The following is a 25,613-nucleotide window of genomic DNA, read 5'->3' on the forward strand; positions in this document are numbered from 1 at the left end:
TGCCATTGCCTTCTCCTAATGCAAGGCCTACATGTGGTCAAAATTATGAACCGTGTTTCTTTTTTGTGTTCTCAGTTTTTTTAATTTTTTCTCCCCCCTTCTCATATCTGGGCTTCCCTGGTGGTTCAATCGGTAAAGGAACTGCCTGAATGCAGGAGATAGGGGTTCAAGCCCTGTGTCAGGAAGATGCCCTGGAGAAGGAAATGGCAATCCACTCCAGTGTTGTTGCCTGGAGAATCCCATGCACAGAGGACCTGGTGGGCTACAGTCATGCGGTCGCTAAGAGTCAGACATGACTGAGCACAGAGTCAACTGGGGCCTTTCTGTCATGAGCCAGGGAGGACCGTCAGTGTATCCATCAGGGCTCTCCAGAGAAGCAGAGCCAACACGCCCACAGGTACACGTAGTGCTCAGTCTCTTCAGTCGTGTCCGACTGTCTGTGACCAGGTGCGCTGATGTCCAAGGGCAGGAGAAGATGGACATCCCAGCTCAAATGGATTCAGGGGAAAGAACTGGCTGAATTGCTTAATACGTGTGTGTGCATGCATGCTCGGTCATGTCTGACTGCAACCCCATGGACTGCAGCCTGCCAGGCTCTTCTGTCAACTGGATTTCCCAGGTAAAAATACTGGAGTGGGTTGTCTATTCCTTCTCCAGGGGCTTTTCCCCACCTAGGGATCAAACCCACATCTCTTATGTCTCCTGCATTGGCAGGTGTGTTCTTTACCATTAGTGCCACCTGCGAAGCCCCCAATGGCTTAATATCCTTCCAGAATTTCTTCCACAAAGGATAGCTCCATCCTTGACACTCTATCCTAAAGCATTTTGAACTTTTTGGAAACAAGATGGATGGTATCCATTTCCCACCCAGGTCATAAATAGTATATTATGATGAATGTTCAGGGAAATAATGGAGGGGGCTGTATGTAATTTTCAATTCCAAAAGGAAACAGCCCTAATCCTGTAATAAAATGTCCAAACAAGTAGAACAGGAAGCTGGCAAAGTTATTTTTTTAAGGTAAGTTTGACCTCTTCACAAAAGGCTAGATTCTTTAGCTCTTGGTCATGTTGCAGGGCCTAAAATATTCTCCCAAAATAATAGACATATGTCTTTTCCCCAAAGGCATAAAATAGTCCATGTATTAGGAGAAAGACTGAAACCTCCAGCGACCAGGCAAGGCAAGATAGTAGGTATTCGCGTGAGTTATCTTAACAACAGGAGGTCCTGGTAATGAACATGGAAGTAACAAGCTACCACCAACCAGAAGAATTCAGGAAAGGATCAAAAGGAGAGAGGAGACTCCAGGTCCTACCAACCTCCCAGAACCCTCCTGGCTGGAATCCACCTCAGGAGGAACCCTGAGTCAGTGATTCACCAGAAACAACCTGGAAATTACCACGACCACCACGAAACCTTCAAACCCAGATTTGAGCCACATGGCAGAGCAGCCCTCTTGGGTTCCTTTCCCTTCTGTTCTCTGCCCCAGGGCCCTTTCCCAACAGAATTTGCAGCACTGGTGTCTCCTCCCACAATTCATGGCAGAGTTACACCTGGGCCCCCTTTGCGGCCCTGGAAGGAGGCCCTGCTCCTGCAACACATGGGCTTCCAGTCTATATTCTTGCTACTGCTACTTCTGCTAAGTCGCTTCAGTCATGTCCGACTCTGTGTGACCCCACAGACAGCAGCCCACCAGGCTCCCCCGTCCCTGGGATTCTCCAGGCAAGAACACTGGAGTGGGTTGCCATTTCCTTCTCCAATGCATGAAAGTGAAAAATGAAAGTGAAGTTGCTCAGTCTTGTCCGACTCTTAGCAACCCCATGGACTGCAGCCTACCAGGCTCCTCCGTCCATGGATTTTCCAGGCAAGAGTTCTGGAGTGGGGTGCCATTGCCTTCTCCAAATCTATATTCTTAGAATGAGAAATAAAGCGATTCTAGAACTACGGCTGTATCTCTCCCCCCGCCCATCTCTGCCTTACACACCTGAAGGCACTCAGGAAGCCAAGATGCTCCGGCACGCTCCTTCGCGCACAGCCCCGCCTGCACCCCCCAAACACACCTGCAGATGCCCGCACACGCCTACCTGACACAGGAATGGGAGAGCTCACCACCGGTGCCGCTGGCCTGCTTCCTGGGCTTGGAGGGCGGGGGTGTCCCTTTGCCAAGGAAGTCACCCAACTTGCAAAGTGTCTCAGATGCTTTGAACACGGAGCGCGCGTGGACCTGCGCAGGACGCGCTGTGCCAGGATCATGCCCTGATTCTCAAGGAGAAGGTGACCCCGCGGTGCCCGGTGACAGTGAGCCCACCCTGGGCGCCAGGCCTGGCCTCGGTCTGCGGACTCCAGGGCCAGTCCGAGGTCCAGGGGGAAGTGGGGTTGGCTCCAGACCCACGCCGGGCCCGGGTCTCCACCCGCAGGGACAGGCCGCCCTGCGCCGTCTCCACGTGCAGCCCCGGGGCCCCATGACGTCCCGTCCGTCGCGGTGCGAGCTTCTGGCGCCGCTTCTTGGCCGCCTTCCTGGGCCTGGGGCGCAGGGCATCCGTGAAGCCAGCCTGGAGCCCCTGCTCGGGCCTGGAGGCCTAAGTGGCCCGCCAGCACCGCCCCCCGCCCGGGTCCTCGCGGAGTCCACGCCCGGCTGCCCATTACCGCCGGCGGGCCGCTCCTCCCAGGCCGACCTGCAGCCTCGTAACTGACTGGCCCCCGCCTCCGGGACTGCGGGCCGACCTGACCAGGGGCCAATACGGCGCGGGGCAGGCCTTCCAGACCACAACTCCCCCACGGAGGCCCCCTGGCTCCAGGCCGAGCAATAGGGAGGTCTCGGCAGGTGGCCTGGAATGATTGTGGGGCGCGGGGGCTGTCTTAGGGGTCAGCGGCCTTCAGGGGACAAAGTGTGTTTGGGGCAGTCGCATCAGTGCGTCATCTTGGATTGATTTCTGTGGCTTAAAAAGGTTTTATTGGGGGACAGACAGGTTTCTTCTTCTTTTTTTTTTTAAGGCAAGAACCGGCCCACAGTGATCCAGCGGTTCCGGGGCCTGCAGCCCAAAATAATGGCTAAAATATGGACCTTATGGGAGCCACTCACTAGGGTCAAGCGGGGTCACTAACGTCCAGATGGTCCAATCCTGCGAGTCACCAGGAGAAGGGGAATGAAGGCAGGAGGCAGATACCTGGGTTTGGACAGGGTATAGGTTTAACGCGTCCGGCCCAGGTGGTGCCCAGTGGGCTGGTGTGGACACAGCCCTCGCCCCTTCCCAGGTGTCGGTCCCCCACTCCACCCACCCCAGAACCCCAAGCTTTGTGCAGCCCTCCTACCTGCAAGCTTGCTGTCAGCGGTGCTGGGCCCTCAGTGACCACAGTCAAGTGCTGCCCTGCCCCCCAACCTTCTGGGCCTGACTGCAGGGAGACCCGGCCTGCCTCCAGTTCACATCTCTCTGGATTTATTACTATTTTGCACTCTCGATGCCTGCTGATAATGACAGTCTACATTGAGAAAAAAAAAAATCAAGCATTTGTAATTTATTTAAATTGCTATCCTCTGGTTCATTGGTAGAATAGCTCAGTAGTAAATACAGAATAATTTCTTGAAGTGACAGGGCAAAGAGAGGACTATTATCCCGGCTCCTATCTTGGCTCACAAACCAGGGTGGCCTTTGCCTTTGGGATCAAACAGGATCAAACAGAAGAGTGTGGTGTGGTGGTGTGGTTTAGTCGCTAAGCCGTGTCCGACTCTTGCGACCCCATGGACTGCAACCTGCCAGGCTCCTCTGTCCATGGGATTCTCTGGGCAAGGATACTGGAGTGGGTTGTCATTTCCTAAATGTGGTTAAAGGCCTGTGACTTCTAGATGAGAAGTCTGGCTTTTCAAGAATGAAAAGGTAATTGATTAACAATTCTGTAATTCTCATGTTGATTCAATAAGGTTTTCTAGGACTTAGACAGGAGGGATCTAGTTGTGTGTTCTGTCATCTACACAGTGTGTTCTAGGGCCTGAACTTTCCTGAAACACCAGGACACTCACTCAAAGGCCCTTCGGGAAATCACCCTGCACCTGACGCCGGTTTGTGTGGCCTGATCACAGGATTTGCTGACAGGATTTGTTATAATCATTCAGAGGACTAAACATATCATCCCTGTTTTGTAGCAAAAAGCAGAAATACCTGGCCAGAGAATGAAACTGTTTTTTCCCTTCTTCCCTAGATTTCACAGACCAAGAGTATTTCTTTTCTTCCAGGACAACTGCTTCAGGAGCCACCAGACTTCGTGCTCATTATGGCAAGCCTGCAAATGAACATTTTCTTTGAAAGACCATCGGGTGAAAATTTAGAGACTGGGACAGAAAGTCACCCTACATTTTGAGATTAGGGAATGAACAAATACAGGTGACTGCCTTGTTTTCTCTTCCCGTGGAACACAGTCAAAACAGCACACAGGCTTCCTGGGTGACCGATTTGAAGGTAGCTTAGAAGTGCAGCCCAAATGCAAAAAAAAAAAAAAAAAAAACCCAGCCTCCGCAAATCCAGGCTCTTCTTTTTCATCTTTTCTTGACATTTTGCTCCTAAAATTAGCTTTTTGATGAGAAAATTGCAGTGAGTCATACCAAAGCTAGTTAAAGGTGAGGCAAATGTCTGAGATTGAAATTGAGTTGATTCTGCTTTGCTGTGCTGAGGGCGCCTGGTAATTGGACATTGGAATTAGAACCACTGTGACCTTTCACAATGAGCAGGGGAAAAGGCTCCATTCAATTTGCTGGAATTTTGTCTGTATTTAAAGCTCTTCTTTTGAATGAAGTAATTAACTCTTCTTTTTAAATGAGCAATACCCAGCAGCCTGTTTTTCATGTTGTCCTGTGCCTTTACTCAATCATCCCAGTTCTTTGATCAATAAAAACCAATCTGTTTCTCACTTTCTTATCACCTCTTCCTCCAAGACTGGCTTCCCTCCTCGGCTCCTCCGACGCCCAGTGTTTCTGGAAATTACTGGTGTGACTTACATTTGCTGCTGTTTCCACGCGGCCCTGAGATGCTCCTCTCCAGATGCCGTCTTCCCGCATGTCTTCAGTGGCATTTGAGCGTAGATTGTTTAGGATGATTGTTTCTAAGTGGAGTGAGAGAGGGGCCCAGTTATGTACCCAAAGCAAGAACAGATTCCTATTTCCTTCTCTCTTTCCCCGTAGCACTTAGCTCATGTCACCTTTTCTTAGCTTAGCTCAGCTCACCCTTTCTTTTTTATTTTTTTGGTTGCACCGTGCATCTTACAAAATCTTAGTTCCCCATCCAGGGATCAAACCCAGGCTCCTGGCAGTGGGAGCACAAATTGCTAATCACTAGGTCACCAAAGTGGAGAAGGCAATGGCACCCCACTCCAGTACTCTTGCCTGGAAAATCCATGGACAGAGGAGCCCGGTAGCCTGCAGTCCATGGGGTCGCTAAGAGTCCGACATGACTGAGCGACTTCACTTTCACTTTTCTCTTTCATGCATTGGAGAAGAAAATGGCAACCCACTCCAGTATTCTTGCCTGGAGAATCCCAGGGATGGCGGAGCCTGGTGGGCTACCGTCTATGGGGTCACACAGAGTCGGACACAACTGAAGCGACTTAGCTTAGCTTAGCTTAGGTCACCAAGGAATTCCCTCATCCTCTCCATTTATTCATTTCATCATTTAACAGATATTTAGTAGCTGCTGCTATACATTCAGCCATATTCAAGTACTTACATATTGATTCAGTATCACTCAAAACAGGAAAAAAAAAAAAATCCCTACCCTCATGCAGCTTATAGTCTAGAGAGCAGAGAAAGAGGGAAGAGTGAAAATTAGTAAACTACAGAAATAAGGAAAATGTGTAAAATAAGAGAATACAGTAAGAGGTATAGGGCTTCCCAGGTGGCATGGCGATAAAGAATCTACCTGCCAATGCAGGAGATGCAAGAGACGTGGGTTCAATCCCTGGGTGGGGAAGATTCCCTGGAGGAGGAAATGGCAACCCACTGCAGTACTGTTGCCTGGGAAATCCCATGACAGAGGAGCCTGGCGGGCTACAGTCCGTAGGGTCCGAAAGAGGTGCACACAATTGAGTGACTTAGCATACGTGAGGATAAGATTGATTTGCTTTCCAAGGAGAGTAGCTGGTGTAAGAGACATGATCATTTAAACTGGCTTGTTTTTTAGCATCACCTGATGCCCTCCTTTGTCCCAGCAGCTCCCTTACTGAGTCACGGCCCTTCCCCTCCCTCCCTGGCCCTCACAGTATTTGAGGTCCATGATGAATAGAACCCCCATATGTGGGCGGAGCGAGGCAGCTGTGGGTACAGAGTTTCAGTGTTATAATAGGACAAAGTCCAAACCAACTGTTGAACAAAGATGTGAATACACTTAAAAATGGCTTATATGGTAATTTTATATTATGTGAATTTTAGCACAATTCAAGTAAATAAATAAGCAAGCTAGCAAAGGGAAGCGTATATTAATTAGAAGATCCAAAGTTTTAAAAAAGTTTTAGAAATTTCTTTGAAAGATGTTTCCTCATAAATGAATATAGTCATCACGGACTATAAATCAGGGATGCATAATCCTATAGTTCAAAATCCAGAAGGTCACAGATAGTACAGTAAATGTTCTATTGAAGATACAGGTTACTGTAGCAGTTACAGTTAATTATTACCAAAACAGTGTTCATGGAGCAAGTCGAAAGCACTTCTTAGAGTAACTAGAGTTGGATGATAACAAGTTGAATTATCATTTAAAAACTATCGTCCAGTGGTTGAAGTTCTGTGCTTCCACTGCAGGGGGCATGGGTTCGATCCCTAGTCAGGGAAGTTCTGCTTGCTGAGTGGTACTACCAAAAAATACAAAAAAAAAAAAAAAAAAAAAAAGCTATGGCCCAGGTGAGAGACAAAGAAACTGAAGACAAAAGTTTATGAAAAGGCACATGACACTTACGGCTTCAGGAAATTGTCATTTCTCCAGAATATTCATTCAAAACACATGTAAGCACAACATGATTTTTTAATACCTATAAGCATGCTTGTGGAGTAGGAAATGGCAACCCACTCCAGTATTCTTGCCTGGAGAATCCCAAGGACAGAGGAGCCTGGCGGGCTGCAGTTCATGGGGTCACAAAGAGTCGGACATGATTAAAGCAACTGAGTACACAAGCACGCTTATTCACGCTACACACACACACACACACACACAGGAGTGAGTCTTGGGCCTCTAAATTAATTGCCCTAGATCTGATTATATCTACAGCTAAGCAATATGTACTACAGTCTGAGCAAAACTGTGTTTTTAAACAATCTCTGAATGATCGTTGAAGATGGAAAAGTGGTCATAGTGACAGGAAAGGAAGATGACGCCCAAAATAAAAAGCTGTCAGGCAGCAGTTTTCCTTTTGGCGCCACCATGAGACATGTTCTCAGTTCACGTGTCTTAGTTCCCTGACCAGGGATCAAACTCGAGCTCCCTGCAGTGGAAGCCAGGAATCTCAATGGCCAGGCGGCATTTTTTGTGTGAGGGTCTTAAGAACACCAAAATACCTAGAGTTAGAACAAAGCTCAAAGCCAGATGTTCCTATCATGGAAAATACATTACTTCTGATTTTTTTTCTGAATTAAAACACAGAGGGTTTTTGTTTTTTTTTAAGAAATGTTAAAATTAGGGTAGCCCTAATTTGCTGAGTCTACAGCTGTCACATATGAAATGTGCATTCAGAAAACTTAATTTCCAAATAATTCACACAGAATTTAAGTGGAGTATGAGCTTATAAGGTGTTGCACAAGATACACGTTTTAGTAGTTAATAAAAAGTCAGAGTTCATATAAAGATGAAAGGAACACTATATCTTGAAATAATAACACAATTGAAAATACTTTAGTCTTGAGAAAAGTGTATTTTTAGAATTAAATTATTCAAATGTCTAAAAACACATCGGGTGCAAGGATTTGGCACAGACTGTTGCTACTGATTTAGTGGCCACTGTTAATAAAATGTCTTCGAACCATACAGGAACCTGAAGTCTGGTCATTCCAAGCCACAGACTTCAGCCCTAAATAATGAATACCAGTTCCCCTGCCTTTCACAGGCAAAATAACAGAGACAGCAAGAGACGGCAAGAGTAATTAAATTGACAACTTGAAAAACAAAATAAAATATTGTTTAGAAATGAAATTTAGCCTCTGCTTGTCTTTGCAATTTTTCAATTTAGAATGATGACATGCACAGAAAGGCCACAAGGGGGTGCTGCTGGTAAACCGACAAGAGCCCTTTCTTGACCACTCCAGCATCGAGGAAATAATCGCTCAATGTCCACCCTCCTGAGACATCAAGATGAACTCGGACGTTTCACAACGACGGGAGAGATCTTAAAAGAGGAGAACGGTCAAGAACATTTTTCCAGAAACAGAGCACCAGGCCGTAAAGACAGGCATCGAAAGGCAAACAGAGGCGATGTCAGGTCTACTTCCCTTATTTTCTCATCACAGATTAGTCATTTGAAGAAAAAAGCAATCTCTGCTTCTCTTCAACGGAGCATTAAGCTTGAGATATATTTATTCTTCATTCTCTTTGGGGAACCATCCACTTTAAAAACAGCTCCAAAGTTCAGTGTCCTGGGGGAGCCTTCCACGGGACCCCCCACCCCCGCCCAGCCAGCCTCCAGTTACCCTGCACATCATTTGGGTTCAAAGAGCTGTCCTCCGTCACATTCTCAAGGGCTAAGTAAAAAAAAATAAAATAAAATAAAGCAAACAAACAGAAACTGAAGGTTTTAAATGCAAATCGAATCCTGAACATCTGAGTCTGGCTTTGTTGTGCTCAGAATTAATTCCACTATTTCTAACTTGCCCTGAAGTGAAGTTGCCAAAGAATTTGCTGAAACTTGAGGACTCGAAGCTATAAACCTCATGATGATTTAGCTTAAAAGCTTTCCCAGAAGTGACAGTACAAACACGAAGCTCCTCTCACTGGGCTAAGGTTTTATCTTTTTAATAAAAGCATTTACTTGGTTGATAAGACTTGTGATGCCTTGATTTGATTATTTTTCAAGAATTACTTTCAAAATGGGCCACAAAAGTTGTTTTCTTCAATCTTGTTAGCCTTAACCTACTATCCCCAAATCAATTGCAATTTAGCTATTTCAGCTGCTTCAGTTTGGGGGCTTTTATCCACTGCTGCTGTGAACTATGATGGACAAGACAGCAGGGAGATCAAACCAATCAGTCCTAAAGGAACTCAATTGAATACTGATTGATTGATTCTTGAATATTCATTGGAAGGACTGATGCTGAAGCTGAAGCTCCAATGCTTTGGCCACCTGACGAGAATAGCCGACTCATTGGAAAAGACCCTGATGCTGAAAAAGATTGAGGGCAGGAGGAGAAGGGGATGGCAGAGGATGAGATGGTTGGATGGCATCACCGACTCAATGAACATGAGTTTGAAAAAGCTCCTGGAGATAGTGAAGGACAGGGGAGCCTGGCGTGCTGCAGTCCACGGGGTCACAAAGAGACAGACACGACTGAGTGACGGAACAACAAGCCTTGAGGAACATCCAGCTGCAAGTCTGGAGAGCATGTCATCAAATACTAAAGCGATGGACACAAGGCAACATGACTTAGGAAAAACGGGGGTTGTGTAGTGAGACAGACCCTGGAGTGGGTTGAATCATGTCCTCCGAAAAGATATGTTCACATCCTAACTCTGGGTACCTATGTGGGCGTGTGTGCTCAGTCATGTACAACTCTTTGGGACTTCGTGGACTGCAGCACACCAGGCTTCCCTGCCTTTCACTGACTCTCGGAGCTTGCTCAAACTCATGTTCATCGAGTCCCTGATGCCATCCAACCATCTCATCCTCTGTCACCCTCTTCTCCTCCTGCCTTCAATCTTTCCCAGCATGAGGGTCTTTTCAAATGAGTCAGTTCTTTGCATCAGGTGGCCAAAATATTGCAGTTTCAACATCAGCATCAGTCCTTCCAATGAACACCCAGAACTGATATTCTTTAGGATGGACTGGTTGGATCTCCTTGCAGTCCAAGGGACATCCATACAATAGGGATGAAAATACCAATTACCCTGACAGCTGGTGTGAAGATTCAGGAGATAGATTGACCACATCAACACAGTTATGTTAAATTTTGTGGATTGAAAATAAAAATTACCATGATAGAGAAATTATTAGAAGGAAAGATTATTGGTTTTTAAAAAAGGTAAACTTAACTGAAAAAAAAAAAAAGAAAACCAAAGAAAGAAAAGCAAAGCTGTTTAATAAGACTCTGTGGCCACCGGAGGTCAGTGTTGCTTCGAAGCAAAATCCCTGTAAATCCCTCTGGGGGTGTAAAGGTCTTACAAGAAATGACTACATTTTCTTCTAAAAAATGTTAGCTTCAATATATCTGATTTTTAGACTCACTGAGTGACAGATGGTTACAGTCTGTTAAAAGAAATCAACTTGTTAAAAAAAATCAACTTGTTAAAGATATATATTTTGTGCAAAAATGAGCTTGGATCCTCCTCATTCAAAAGTAATAAGAGAAATTAAGGGAGGAAAGAAATATATGCATAAAAAACATATGCACCTACTCAAATATATATTATATCTCTGGTCCTCAGCCACTTAGTCATGTCTGAATGTTTTCGACCCCATGGACTGTAGCCCACCAGGCTCCTCTGTCCGTGAGATTCTCCAGGCAAGAATACTGGAGTGGGTTGCCATTTCCTACTCCAGGGGATCATCCCAACCCAGGGATCAAATCCTCAGCTTCTGCATTGCAGGCAGATTCTTTCCCAGTGAGCCACCTGGGAAGCCCATATTATATCTATAGGTACATAGATATATTTGCAATCTTACCCAGAGCTCAGTGCCAGGGAAAAGCAAAAACCGTGTCTTATAACACTTACTCTGTAACTGAAGAGGTCAGTAACACATAGCATATCTTAATTTTTTTTTAATTATAAATATTTTTTAAAATAAAAAAATAAATGCTCTACTGCAAACAATAAAGGCAGAGATTACTATTGGTGGCATCATTTGCAATGTCTTTGCTCTAAGATTGGGAGAGCTGAGGAACAAAGCCATTCGGGAGGGAAGGAGAGGAGAGACGACCTTGAACACAGGGGTGAAAATTGACAATAAGCCTGTGGGGAAATCACATTGGGATAACTGGAGCTAGTTTTTGGGACATGTCGTGTGATTTTGATTCATCCCTGTTGCTCAAGTTCCACACTTACCCGAGACATTTGGATATTCATTCATCCACTGCTCTAGACAAAGAAATGGACAAAAACAGAGAGATTCCCAGCCCTCACGGAGCTGCGATAAATGAGCAAGCAAATGTTTGAAAATATGGTAATACGTGGTGAAAAGGGCTCAGGAAGAAAAGAGCAGTGTGGCCAGACTAGGGGCTTCCCTGGTGGCTCAGATGGCAAAGAATCCGCATGCAATGAGGGAGACCCGGGTTCAATCCCTGGTCGGGAAGATCCCCTGGAGAAGGGAATTACCAGACAAGACCTCTCAGAGGGAAGTGACATTTGAGCAGAGACCCGAGGACCATTTGGGTCATGAGCTGTGAGTCAGTATTTCAGGTCAAAGATGCCAAAGCCAGTGTAGACAGTCCACAGTGAGCGAAAAGGAAAGAGGTTTGGATATATCCCAAGGACAATGGGAAAACAGTTTGTACTTAAAGGCTAAAGAATCATTTTGGCTGCTATATAAACAATGGATGGTCTGAGGATTCAACGAGAGTGGACGAAAGGAGACCTGGGCGTGGTTAGGCGTGTGCGTGGTGTCCAGGGAGACCACGTCTGAGATGGAGAAAAGGTTGTAGACCTTTGGAGGGAGAATCAGCCAGTTTCATCAGGGATCAGACGGGGCCGGCGGGCAGTATTGCTGTTTACTCTGTGTGCGGCTGTGTGCTTAAGTCTCTACTGCTGAAACTTAATTGTTTCTACGGAGAAACACCAACCTTTCCTCTTAAAGAAAGAAAGAAAGTGAAGTCACTCAGTTGTGTCCAACTCTTTGTGACCCCATGGACTATAGCCTACCAGGTTCCTCCGTCCATGGGATTTTCCAGGCAAGAGTACTGGAGTGGGTTGCCACTGCCTTCTCCAGGAGATCTTCCCAAACCAGGGATTGAACCTGGGTCTCCCGCATTGTAAGCAGATGCTTTACCACCTTAGCCACCAGGGAAGAGTTTGCATTTCCTCTTAAAAGCAGAATTATTAAATTTTCACCACTTATACAAAGAAGAATCAAATAATCATGTATCATTGATTGTTTTGCTGTATGTATGTAAAATAATACCAACTAAGTGCCATGCCTTTTTAATGGGAATGGAAGCAAAATTGCATTTTAAATTTAATAAAGAAAAAATGAAAAGGTGATTATTCCCTTGCTATTCTGGTTTTATATCCATTGTTCAAAGTCTCTATTGCTTTTTCTTCTCCTAGAAATAGTCATGGGAAATGGATATATTGAATCCAAAAATATTCGTCCCCAAATCTATAAATTATAGTCAAATTTCATTTCTACTCTATGGGAACATTTTCAACAATATGCAAGCACTGTGATAAGAGTATCTGTGCCAGCCAGGCAGCTAACAGGAGAAGAGATGGGCCTGTGGATGCGTCTAAATCTTATTAAGAGAATAAGGACTAACATCAACTAAATAGGCAAGGCTTTACCCCAGATGAGTTCTGGACATTCTCATGAAGATGCAGGTTACCGGGGCAAGCTGGTTTCCTTCTGGCAGAACTGGATGAGCCAGGCCTGTGGGTAGAATCCTAAGGGAACAGATTTCAAAAGACGTTAGGTGCCAGGCGGAGACTGCCTCGGACTACAGGTGTAGGGGGTTGGGAAATATTTTTAAATTATAGAACATAATGCCAAAAAAGGCAGTTGACTGTAACAGCTGCAATTTTCCCGTAAAAGAGGAAAAGAGTTTAGCACAAACAGAGAAGTAGTTACTGGGCCAAATGCCAGAGGTATGTCTAGATGCCCATGTTCAAGTGTGGCACAAATTACCTGGATCTGTTCCCATGAGACTCCGAGTCAGTACCTTCTCCCTCCATTGTCTCTTTTCCAAGGAGCAGCCCAAGGATTCTTCACACCGTTTGTTGTTGTAGGAACAAATCAGGATGATGGTTGTAAAGTGAAAGTGAAAGTCGCTCAGTCGTGTCCGACTCTTTTCGACCCCACGGACTATACAGTCCATGGAATTCTCCAGGCCTGAATACTGGAGTGAGTAGCCTTTCCCTTCTCCAGGGGATCTTTCCAACCCAGGGGTCAAATCCAGGTCTCCTGCATTGCAGGCAGATTCTTTACCAGCTGAGCCACAAGGAAAGCCCAAGAGTACTGGAGTGGGTAGCCTATCCCTTCTCCAGCGGATCTTTCCCACCCAGGAATCGAACCATGGTCTCTCGCATTGCAGGCAGATTCTTTTCCAGCTAAGCCACCAGGGAAGCCGAAAGGGCTCTGCAAAAATAAACAGTGCAACACAATGCAAGATGGTGTTATGATCAGTTATAATTTCCTTTAATGGTTCATCTGTTACATTTTACCATAACTATAGGCTTCAAGTAGATAGAAGTATCATACAATTATAATTATACATTTTATATTGGGTAATAGGATTACATGGCTTATTGTGAGTACTCAATAATGAAATGAATGCTAAAATCTCCTTAAAATTATTATTATTATCTTTTTTGCTCAGTCGTGTCTGACTGTTTGTAACCTGGTGGACTATAGTCCCGCCAGACTCCTCTATCCCTGGGAGTCTCCAGACAAGAATACTGGAGTGAGTAGCCATTCCCTTCTCCAGGGGAATCTTGCTAACCCAAGGATTGAACCCAGGTATCCTGCATTGCAGGCATATTCTTTACCATCTGAGCTACCAAGGAAGCCCCATACTTATTTTGATCTCATCCCAAGTCCTGAAATCTGACTTAGGTTGGGATCAAGGCATATGTATTTTCACAATTCTCTAGGTGATTCTGACGGGCACCCCAGCTTCCGAATCTCTGCACTGCTTTAATAAATATTAGGTAAAGTGAAGTGAAGTCGCTCAGTCGTGTCCGACTCTCTCGATCCCATGGACCCTCGTCCGCTGGTGCCAGCGCCCATTGTGCGGGGTCCTTCCCAAGCTTAAGTCACTGCCTGCCTGGGGTCTCAGCAGCACCACTGAGGTCTCAGTGGACGGGCCCCCAGGGCACACAGGCTGTGCTGAGCGGTGCTATCCCATGACACAGGAAGCACGTACAGGGAACACGCACACGTCCCTCCAGGTCACACTTCTCTGTTGGCTCCCCGAAGAGCTTCCTTGTGCTCCGGATGCCACCCCCAGATTTGTAAAATTAGCCGTTTCTGTCTTTAGTCCCCAGACTTGAGGACCGCACCTGATGGAGGGTGTGTGTGGAAGAGACAGGAGAGGACCCAAGGTTAGAGGGATGAGAACCAGGGCTGAATGACCCTAGCAGCTCCAAGAGCAGTTCTCTCTTCTATGTATGAATCTGGGGTGTTTCTGTCACACCAAGTTTACCTCTAATCTCCTCTCCTTATTTTCTGGCACTGCCCATCAGAAAGGATGCTCCCCTGGGTCTGGAGGAAATGCTTGAATTCTAGGTGAACCACAGCTTAGGGGCAGGCTGTGACCTCCTAAAGCCATTCCCAGAGTCCTTCATTTGCAATGGGAGGAACACCTTGCAGACCAGTAGTAGTGTAAGGCAAATGAGAGCAAAGCCAGTTTAGTTTACAACTGAACATATAGTCACGTTTGCAGACAGCTGTTGCAATATTTATTTTTCACTCTTCATAAAAATATAATAATCAATAGTAGTTTGTTACAGAGTCAAAAATTTCTGACCAGTCCTTGGAACATGATCCAGCCCCGGTGCTGATCCATCAGGCTAATGTGTCATTAAAACTCTGTTTGTCAAAGCTGATCTTTCCCAAGGTGACTGCGCCCCGGCTCTGCGAATGCGCCCACTTCAGACCTTGCTGGTCAAGCAAAGTCTCTGTCCTTGTTCCTGGTTGATGTCGAACAAACTCCAGGATGATGTTCCACTCATGCAGGATGAGGGATCAGGGTCGGGGAGGGGTTGGGGAGGGCGGTGCTCCAGCTGCAGGTGAGCAGCAGAAACACCCCTGACCTTGCAGATCAGAAACTCTCAAGAGTTTGGGATCAGGCTTAGCCGATGACATAATTAGCACTTCCTTGAGGGAGAGGAGAGAGAACTTTATTTTGGTCTGGTAACTCATTCATCTGGCTACCAGTCAAGTAAGATGCAAACATATGATTTCAAATAGCTATTTTTTTCCTATTCTTCCTTTTGAGATAGTTTCAGCCTTACACAAAAGCTGCAAAAATAATACAAAGAATACCCACATAGCCCTCAAGGAGATTCCCAACTATCGACATGTTAATCATGTTTGCTCCACCATTCTCCCTGTCTCAAGCACAGTATGTTATTCTCTGAAAAGTTGGAAAATGAGTGGTGGACATAAGACCCCCTTCTCCCAAAACCTGCTGTATTAACCACATTGCAATTATCAAAAGCAGGAAATCGGCCCTGATATACTGCCAGTATCTATCCTATAGATCTTACAACAAGCTTTCGAATTGTATCACTAATGTCCTATGGCCGTGAAAAAAAGAAAAGAAAGAAACAGAATGTTAAGGCTTATAAAGTCACAGTTGCTCTGAGATTCAGGTAACTGGTAGCATAATAATTCTTAAGGGGTTCGGTACACCATAGTCCTGGTCCTAAAATACTCCCTGATATTTAGACCCTGAAACCTGCTACTACTGTCTTCTCGATTGAAGGGTAGGAAGTGACGATCCAGAATGCTGATCACATGCCTTTTTCAAAACTGAAGTGTCGTTGCTGTACAATATTTTGTAAGTTACAGGTGAACAATATAGTGATACGCAATTTTTAAAGGATGTACTCCGTTTAGCGTTATTATAAAATAGTGCCTATATTCCCCTGTTGTACTGTATATCCTTGTAGCTTATTTTATACGTCACAATTTGAATCTCTTAACCCTCTACCTTCTTCCTCTTCTCTGTCCCCATTGGTAACCACCAGCCCTTTCTCTGTATCCTGAGTCTGCTCTCCTTTGTCATAGTCACGAGTTTGTTGTCTTCTTTAGACTCTATATACAAGTGACATCACACAGTGTCTGTCCTTCTCTGTCTGACCCACTTCACCCATCATCACGTCCTCCAAGTCAATCCATGTTGCTGTGAATGGCAAGATTTTACTCTAGTTTATGTCTGAATAGTATTCCATTATGTGTCTGTGTGTGTGTGTGTGTATACATACATGTCATGGGGCATCCCATGTGGCTCAGTGGTAAAGAATCCGCCTGCCAATGCAGGAGACACAGGTTCGATCCCTGGGTCAGGAAGATCCCCTAGAGGAGGAAATGGCAACCCACTCCAGTATTCTTGCCTGGAGAATCCCATGGACAGAGGAGCCTGGCATGCTACAGTCTATGGGATTGTAAACAGTCGGACATGGCTTAGCAACTGAGCAGACACACATGCATATACATCACATCTTCTTTATCATCCATCTGTTGATGGACACTTAGGTTGATTCTACATGTTAGCAACTGTGAACATTGGGGTGCATGTATCTTTTCAAATTAGTGTCTTCTTAAATTTTTATTTATTTATTTAGGCTGCATAGGCTTTTATTTGTGGCATATGAGATCTAATTCCCTGACCAGGTATCGAACGCAGTTCCCCTACATTGGAAGCTCAGAGTCTTAGTCACTAGATCACCAGAGAAGTCCCCAAATTAGTGTCTTTTTTATTTCAGATATATACACAGGAGTGGAACTGTTGAATCCTATGGTAGTTCTAGGGCTTCCCTATGGTAGTTCTAGGGCTTCCCTAGTAGCTCAGCTGGTAAAGAATCCGCCTGCAATGCAAGAGACCCCGGTTCAATTCCTGGATCGGGAAGATCCACTGGAGAAGGGAATGGCTACCCACTCCAGTACTCTTTGGCTTCTCTAGTGGCTAAGCTGGTAAAGAATCTGCCTGCAGTGCAGGAGACCTGAGTTGGAAAGATCCCCTGGAGAAGGGAATGGCTATGCACTCTGGCCTGGAGAATTCTATGGACTGTACAGCCCACGGGGTCACAAAGAGTCGGGCACGACTGAGCCACTTTCACTTTTCATGCTAGTTCTACTCCTAGTTTTAGAAACCGTCCTACCGTTTTCCACAGTGACTACACCAATTTACCTTCTCACCAATAGTGTACAGGGTTCCCTTTTTTCCACATCCTCACCAACATTTGTCATTGAGTTCTTCTTGAAGACAGCCATTCTGACAGGTATGAGGCGACAGCTACTTGCAGTTTTGATTGGCATTTCCCTGACATTGTGATGCTGAGCATCCCTCCAGGCACCTGCTGGCCATCTGTGTTTCCTCTCTGGAAAACTATCAGTTCTTCTGCTCATCTTGTAACTGGATTGTTTGTTTTTATGATGTTGAGTCACAAGAGCTGTTCAGTATGTTGGCTATTAACCCCTATTGGTCATATCATTTGCAAATATCTTCTCCCATTCAGTCGGTTGTTCTCTTGTCTTATTGATGGTTTCCTTTGCTGTGCAAAAAGCTTTTAAGTTTAATTAGGCCCCACTTGTTTACTTTTGCCTTCATTTCTGTTGCCTTAGAAGATAGATCCAAAAAATATCGCTACGGTTTATGTCAAAGACAGCTCTGCCTATGTTCTCTTCTAGGAGTTTTATGGTTTCAGATCTTACATTTAGGTCTTTAGTTCATTTTGAGTTTATTTCCTTTTATTTCTTCTTATCTTCTTTATTTCTTCTCTGTTTCTCATCTGAGCAATTTAATTTAATTCAACAATTCCTTACTGACTGCCTGATATACCCAAGACACTATCTTTGGTTCAGGGGGATACAAAGTTTTTTAAGATGCAGTCTCAACACCCCATGAATCAAAATGTTATCAAACAAACAGTAGCTTAGTGGAAATAAAAAACAGTAGTAAAAATGTAGTAAAAAAAAAAAGTAGTAAAAAACTGTATAGCAGAGAACTATATTCAGTATCCTACTATAAGAATATCAATATATATATATATATGTGTGTGTGTATAACTAAATCATTTTGCCATACAGCAGAAATTAACACCACACTGTAAATCAACTATACTTCAATTAAAAATTTAAAAATACAAAAAAAAAAGGATAAACCACAGGGTTCTATTGTACAGCACAGGGTACTATAATCTATATCCTGTGAAAATTCATAATGGAAAAGAAAATGAAAACGAATGTATATGTATATATGTTTGTGTGTGTATGTATGTGTGTGTGTATAACTGAATCACTTTGCTGTGCAGCAGAAATTAACACAACATTGTAAATCAACTATATTTCAATTTAAGAAAAGAGGGGAGGGATAGAATAGATTATTGGGTCCCTACTGTTTGGTAGATGCCTTATCAAGTGATCATATGCATATAACATTTTTCACAAATATGGTGACACTGGCATGATTTTCCTTGTTTCCTGGATGAGGAAATCGAGGCTCATAAAATCAAGAAATCTGCCTGGCAGGTCCATGCAGTGAGACTTAGAGATCTGTCTCCGAAGCCCTTCAGTTCAGTTCAGTTCAGTCGCTCAGTCGTGTCCGACTCTTTGCGACCCCATGGACTGCAGCACACCAGGCTCTCTGTCCATCACCAACTCCCAGAGCTTGCTCAGAGTTGTGTCCATCGAGTCGGTGATGCCATCCAACCGACTCATTCTCTGTCTCCCCCTTCTCCTCCTGCCCCCAATCTTTCCCAGCATCAGGGGCTTTTCCAATGAGTCAGTTCTCCGCATCAGGTAGCCAAAGTATTGGAGCTTCAGCTTCAGCATCAGTCCTTCCAGTGAATATTCAGGACTGATTCCCAAAGCCTTTGTCTGCTCCTCAAAAATGAGATAGAAACAGATGGTGTGGAGCAGAGGGAGGAGAAGGGAGAGAGAAGGAAGGAGAGAATGAAATCAGCGGAGGGGAGGAGGCCTCCCCGGGCCTCAAGGATAGACTGCCGAGCAGAGATTTTGAGGATAAAGATGAAACAGCAATCCAGGCTGAGGCTTGAAATAGCTGTGAGCAGGGTCCCGCGCTGTGACTCAGCAAAGTGGCCAGACCAGGTTCTCCTGACAGAACAAAGCAAACGCAGTTTCTTAAGAGTCCGAGGCTGCCCTCAGGGCACCCCAGGGACAGCTGAAGCCGGGAAGAGATAGCTCACTCCATGAGGCAGGGGGGTTCTCCCCTGGGATCAGCAGTTGGTGAGCTTTCTTCTCACTGTGAAGCTCCTTCGGATTTCTTTCTGCAGGAGAAAGATTCACCCATTGAAAGCTAAAGAGGATGAGGCGGTGCTGGGAGCCCTTCTTTGATACATCTCTGACCCAGGGGGCCCAGTCTGCTAAGTGTAGACAGAAGTGCAGAGTCAGGACTTGCTGGCCCCCTGCCTGCTGGTCAAGCCACACATCACAGTTACTTGGGAAGCGGTCTGGGTGGGGAAACCTCTCTATTTCTGACATAAAGAGATGGTGTTTGTTTATATTTGCATCTTCTAAGGAACGGATGCTTCAGCAGGACACTGGATCCTGGACAAACATCCTACTGATGACACTGTCACTGACTGTCCAAACGTTGGAGTTAGAAGGAAACTTTGTTTATATTTACACGTCTAAAATAGACCAACTAAGCACTTTTATATTGTAAATATCGGGCCATGGTCCATGGGGTTGAAAAGAGTCAGCCAGGACTGAAGCAACTTAGCATGTGCACATGCATGCAAATTCTATTTCTGACCCAGATCAGCATGTTCTGAAAGATGCTCATTTTGAAGCTGGAAAAGTTATCCAGGCCTTGTTAGTTGCTCAGTGGTGTCAGACTCTTTGTGACCCCATGGACTCCTCTGTCCATGGGATTCTCCAGACAATCCTGGAGTGGGTAGTCATGGCCTCCTCCAGTGGATCTTCCAGACCCAGGGATAGAACCCGCATCTCTTACGTCTGCAGTGGCAGGCGGGTTCTCGACCACTAGCGCCACCTGGGAAGCTTGAAAGAATGTATGGTTCAGATGTGAACGCTGACAGCCCCCTCTGTGCATCGCAGGCACAGAGCTCAGAGACGTGTCATCACTCCCCACACTCCTGCATCCTCACCTCACAAGGAGAGACTGAGACGGGCTCCTATCAGTGTTTCCAGAATTAAATAAGTCAGTACACATGCAGCACTCAGAAGCATGAGCAGTAAATATTAGTTTACTAATCATGGGAATGCATGATAAAGCCTATTGGGTATTTGATTTCTCGGTTTAAAAAAAAAAAAGGCCACGATGAGAATCAACATCGAGGAGCTAAATGACCACAGAAAAGAGAGTTTCACTTGACTTTCGGATCACTCACATACCTGCAGTACCTTCAAGATAAAGGTCTGAAGGAGGTGAAATATTTCATCTATCTACTTCCCTCTGGCCATAAGCACACAGGTCAAACCTTCTGAGTCAGAATTCAGGAAATGGTCTAAATCTGTGAAGTGAAAGTCTCTCGGTCGGTCCGACTCTTTGTGACCCCATGGACTGTAGCCTGCCAGGCTCCCCTGTCCGTAAAATTCTCCAGGCCAGACTACTGGAGTGGGTAGTCATTCCCTTTTCCAGGGGATCTTCCCGACCCAGGAATCAAACAGATGTCTCCTGCATTGCAGGCAGATCCTTTACCAACTGAGCTACGAGGGAAGCCCAAAGTCACTCAGTCGTGTCCGACTCTTTGCGACGCCGTGGGCTATACAGTCCATGGAATTCTCTAGGCCAGAATACTGGAGTGGCTAAGCTATTCCTTTCTCGAGGGGATCTTCCCAACCCAGGAATCAAACCCAGGTCTCCTGCATTGCGGGTGGATTCTTTACCAACTGAGCCACCAGGGAAGCCCAAATCTGTGAATTCAACCTGATTTGTATGATGGTTGATTTGAATAAATTATTGAGATGAGTTCACACCTCAATTACTCAGATTAGAATTAAACTGAGTGGCTTTTTCAATTCAGTCTCATAATTATTCCTCATGGCACCTCCCATCAACTCCTTCTCGACATTTACTCAATACTGAATCCACATCCTTAGTCCTACCTAGTAGACTGAGATGACTGTTAACCTAAGGAACATCCATTAAGTCCCTTGGACAGCAAGGGGATCAAACTAGTCAATCCTAAAGGAAACCAACCCTGAATATTCATTCGAAGGACTGATGCTGAAGCTTCATCACTTTGGCCACCTGGTGTGAAAAGCCAATTCACTGATGTGAAAAGACCCTGATGCTGGGAAAGACTGAGGGCAGAAGTGGGTGACAGAGGATGAGATGGGTGGATGGCATCACCAACTTAATGGACATGAGTTTGAGCAAACTCTAGGAGACAGTCAATGGCAGGGAGGCCGGGGGTGCTGCAGTCCATGGGTCGAAGAGTCAGACGTGACTTAGTGACTGAACAACAAGGACATTTTCATGATCATATTTCATCATCTCAATATTTTCATGATCATTATCATATTTTCATAATCTCAATACAGAATCATTCCATGGTAATCATACCAAAACCCCAAAATCACCTACTCATCAGAAGAGAAGAGGCATCCTTTAACAGCATGGATGCCATTTCGAGATACTTGATCCCCATCTGCATCCTTTATGTAAGTTCAGAGCTCCCTGGTGGCTCAGACGGTAAAGAGCCCACCTGCCATGCAGGAGACCGGGGTTCGATCCCTGGGTCAGGAAGATCCCCTGGAGGAGGGGATAGCGACCTACTCCAGTGTTCTTGCCCGGAAAACCCCATGGACAGAGGAGCCTGGAGGGCTACAGTCCATGGAATAGCAAGAGTCAGATATGACTGAGTGACTACCCACCACGGAAGTCAGAAACACTCTCCTGGGACTTTCCTACCTTCAAGTGAAAGGGGCGTGGGCTTGTTCCCTTGTTGAGGAACTAAGATCCCACTTGCCTGACCCCCCAAAAAGAAACATAAAACAGAAGCAACATTTGTAACAAATTCAATGTGTTTAGTCACTGGGTGTTGACTCTTTAAGACCCTATCAACTGTAGCCCAAGCCAGGCTCCTCTGTCCATGGGATTCTCCAGGCAAGAATACTGGAGTGGGCTGCCATTTCCTTCTCCAGGACATCTTCCTGACTCGGGGATGGAACCCAGGTCTCCTGCACTGCAAGCGGATTCTTTACTGTCTGAGCCACCAAATTCAATAAAGATTATAAAGTCATCCACATCGAAAAAAACCTTAAAAAAAAAAGAAGAAGAAAGAAATGATCTTTCATTATTGGGCACTTCACGGAGACGTCTGGTCTTTGGTAACTGTGGGTCCTGAGCACTGCCTGGACCATCTCTTCCATTAGGCAAACCGAGGAACACTTTAGTGGATTCGTTGGTTCATTCATTCATTCAGGCAGTGTTGGGTGAGCCGATGCTTGGCACGGAGCCCTGCGGGAAGATGCAGATGGACTTGGCCTAATTATTATGCCCCAAGGACTTCACAGGGTCACAGGTGAGGGGGGAGTCGGTGCTGGCGAGAAGGCCTCGGGTACCGGGAGGGGCCCTGCCAGGCTGGCTCTGCGCACACATCTCTGAAATGACAGCTCATCATGGAGGCTTCATAGCATAAGACAGGAGTCTATCTTCCTGAGCAGGGGACCCCACCTAAATCATCCGTACCAGATGGTCACGGACAGTTGACCGAGGTGGACCAGCAAAGAAAACATCCTCCTCCCCCTCACCACAGCCCCTCCCACCTCGCACCTCTGAACTGCTCAGGGCGTTTCTGCAAAGAGGTCACTCCAGGGACGGGGGAGGAGGGGGAGGGTGCTTGCCCCCTGTCTGCACAGCAGCAACTCCTACTTCCTCCCCAGAAGAAATCTTGCCAGCCTCTTCTGAAAGTAAAGGAGGAAAAGATCTCTGCTGGCAAAGGAGATTCATTTTCTGGCCAGGAAAGAAGAACTGGGAAAGAAGGTGGGAGATTGTTCCTGACCCCCTCACCTAGGATCGGGTGTTGGTTCCCAGCGAGAAAGAAGGCAGGGCTCACCGTCAGGTGGAGGCCTGGAATTGATTCCAGAGCTGAGAAGGAGAAAATGCCCTTTCTCTACATCTCAGTATCTTCCTCTATGATACTGATAAATGATAATAAAACATTTACTTATGTCAGAAGGAAGCTGCCTAGAAAAGTGGCTCAACGCCTAGAAATATCTTCGAACCTACTTAAGTGTTTATGAGCAGGGTGACCATTTCATGAGCAGTAGAAAGTCAAAACCACCTGACCTAGCGGCAAAGCCATCGTGAACTTTCTAGACCTCTTCCAGGGAAGCTGACCACCCTGAAAACTGAATCTGCAGCGCTTCAGAAAGAGGATGGGAGACAGGTCTTTAAAAAATGATACATTTTGCATTAGAAGGCGGTGGACAAATGCCAGTTTTTTAATTCTCCCAAATGTAACATCAGAAAACCTCTGAATGTCTGCTGCAGAGGACCTGTCCCTCAACTGCATGTTCACGGCCAGAAAAAAAAAAAAAACAGTGGGAAACAAGGGCAAGTACTTCTATTAACACAAAAGGATATTGCTCCTTGCATTCCAGACACGCCATCGTGCTGAGTGAGTGAACTCGGTCAGTTAATCCTTCACTCAGGATCGGAGGTCAGTAGGATAATTATCCTCGTTTTCAGATAAGGCAGCTGAGCTCAGGGTTAATATAAACCAGTGATATTTGAACCAGGACCATGAAGAGAGAGAAAGGCAGGCATAACCAGAAAGGGATCCGAAGATGACCACAAAGCAAGTAAATGCCAATATCTGGGGTCACGTGGCTTCACACCAGTGGAAACAAAGCCCACTTAAATGATTAAAACATCTTGCTTATCGAATAGAATATTTCTAAATAAATGAGTTTTTTGTTCTCATGTACGAATAGGGACATAAAAGAGATGAACGTCATTACCATTAGGAAAGGCTCTTGTGACCATCTTTTGACGCATGAACTTGGCGAGGTTACAGCCTCCAGTTATTCAACCAGACTCTCTCCCAGGAGTTGCTGTGAAGAAATCTTGTAGATGGGAATCAAGTCCACAGTTGGTTGACTTCAGTTAAGGGAGATAATCCTCGTTCATCCAGGGGAGCCGGATTCAGTCAGTGGGAAGACCTTGAAAGCAGAACTGAGGCTTCCCTGAAGAAGAAATCCTGTGTGGGGATAGGAGCTTCAGCCTCTTCTAGAATTCCCAGCTTACCCTGTGGATTTCAGACTTGACTAGTCAGCCCACGGTCACGCAGTAAAGCTCTTATGACTTATGCCTTGAACGCTGGCTGACGCAGTTCTGAAAGCGTTCCTTGTCATGAATGTGTAAGAATGAATTAGGGCTTCCTGGGAGTTGGTGATGGACAGGGAGGCCTGGCGTGCTGCAGTCCATGGGGTCGCAAATAGTCAGACACGACTGTGCGACTGAACTGAACTGAACTGAGGGCTTCCCTGGTGGCTCAGTGGTAAAGAATCCACCTGCTAATGCAGGAGACACATTTTGATTTGTGTTTGATCCCTGATCCGGAAGATCCCACGTACCTAGCGCAACTGAGCCCGAGCACCACAACTGCTGAGCCTGGTGCTCTAGGGCCCGGGATCCGCAAGAGAAGGCACTGCAGTGGGAAGCCCACACACAGCCTCTAGGGAGCAACCCCCACGCCGCAACGAGAGAAAACGCCTGGGCAGCCAAACTCCCGGCACAGCCAAAAATACACAAGTAAACACAATTATTTTTTCAAAGAAGGAATTAGCAGTCACCTACTGTATTCGTATAAAAGCTAGTACTGCAGAGTGTATGTTTAAGGGGGTTACAGTCTCCCCCGCATTCTGGTTACTGATGAACTCACTCTCAGAGGACGGACTCGGAAAATTTCTCACGAAGCCAAAGTAAATGTTAAGTTAAAATTCCATCTGAATTATTCTGAACAAATTTTCAATAGGTACAGTCTTAACAAAGTTCCAGAGTGTTAAAAAAGAGAGACTTCTTCCCTCTGATTTAAAGAACATATTCTCTCTCTCTCTCTCTCTCTCTCTCACACACACACACACACTCACACACACACATCTATCACAAAGTACTTCCCCTAGGGAAGTTTGGAGGAGAATGGATACATGTATATGTATGGCCGAGTCCCTTGGCTGCATTCCAGAAACTATCGCAACATTGTTAATCAGCTATATTCCAATAGAAAATCAGAAGTTTAATAAAAAAGAGAGAAAGTATCTCCCTTACTCCACAGACACTTTCATCTATTCCAATAGCGTGAATGGAATGCCAGTGACATCCTGAACACCTTTGAGCTTTGTGACCTTGGATAAATCACTCAACAACTCTGTCTCTCAAGTTGCTTATCTATAAAATAGGGACAAAATACCGCCTGTCTCGCAGGACTATAATGACAATAACGTTAGGTGATAATTGGAAATGAGAAGGTCTGGCACACAGCACACATCATGTATGTGTGGGTTTGGGAAGCTGACAAAAACTTCACAGAGGAGCTGGCACTAGAAAGAGTGGACTTTTAATTAA

At 45.5% G+C, this 25,613-nt stretch overlaps 1 long non-coding RNA gene and 1 other non-coding gene across 2 annotated transcripts; both read right to left on the reverse strand.

Annotated features, from left to right (window-relative positions):
• Nucleotides 1-11,002: 11,002 nt before the first annotated feature.
• On the reverse strand, nucleotides 11,003-25,112 carry LOC133237471 (uncharacterized). Its single transcript, XR_009733207.1, has 3 exons — nucleotides 24,008-25,112; nucleotides 13,016-22,502; nucleotides 11,003-12,774 (listed from the first exon to the last, which is right to left on the reverse strand). It is a non-coding gene; the product is annotated as an uncharacterized LOC133237471 (long non-coding RNA).
• TRNAC-ACA (transfer RNA cysteine (anticodon ACA)) lies at nucleotides 12,110-12,181 on the reverse strand. The gene has a single exon. It is a non-coding gene; the product is annotated as a tRNA-Cys (tRNA).
• Nucleotides 25,113-25,613: the final 501 nt, after the last annotated feature.

This window comes from Bos javanicus, chromosome 24 (genome assembly GCF_032452875.1).
Source record: "Bos javanicus breed banteng chromosome 24, ARS-OSU_banteng_1.0, whole genome shotgun sequence".
Lineage (NCBI taxonomy): Eukaryota > Metazoa > Chordata > Mammalia > Artiodactyla > Bovidae > Bos > Bos javanicus.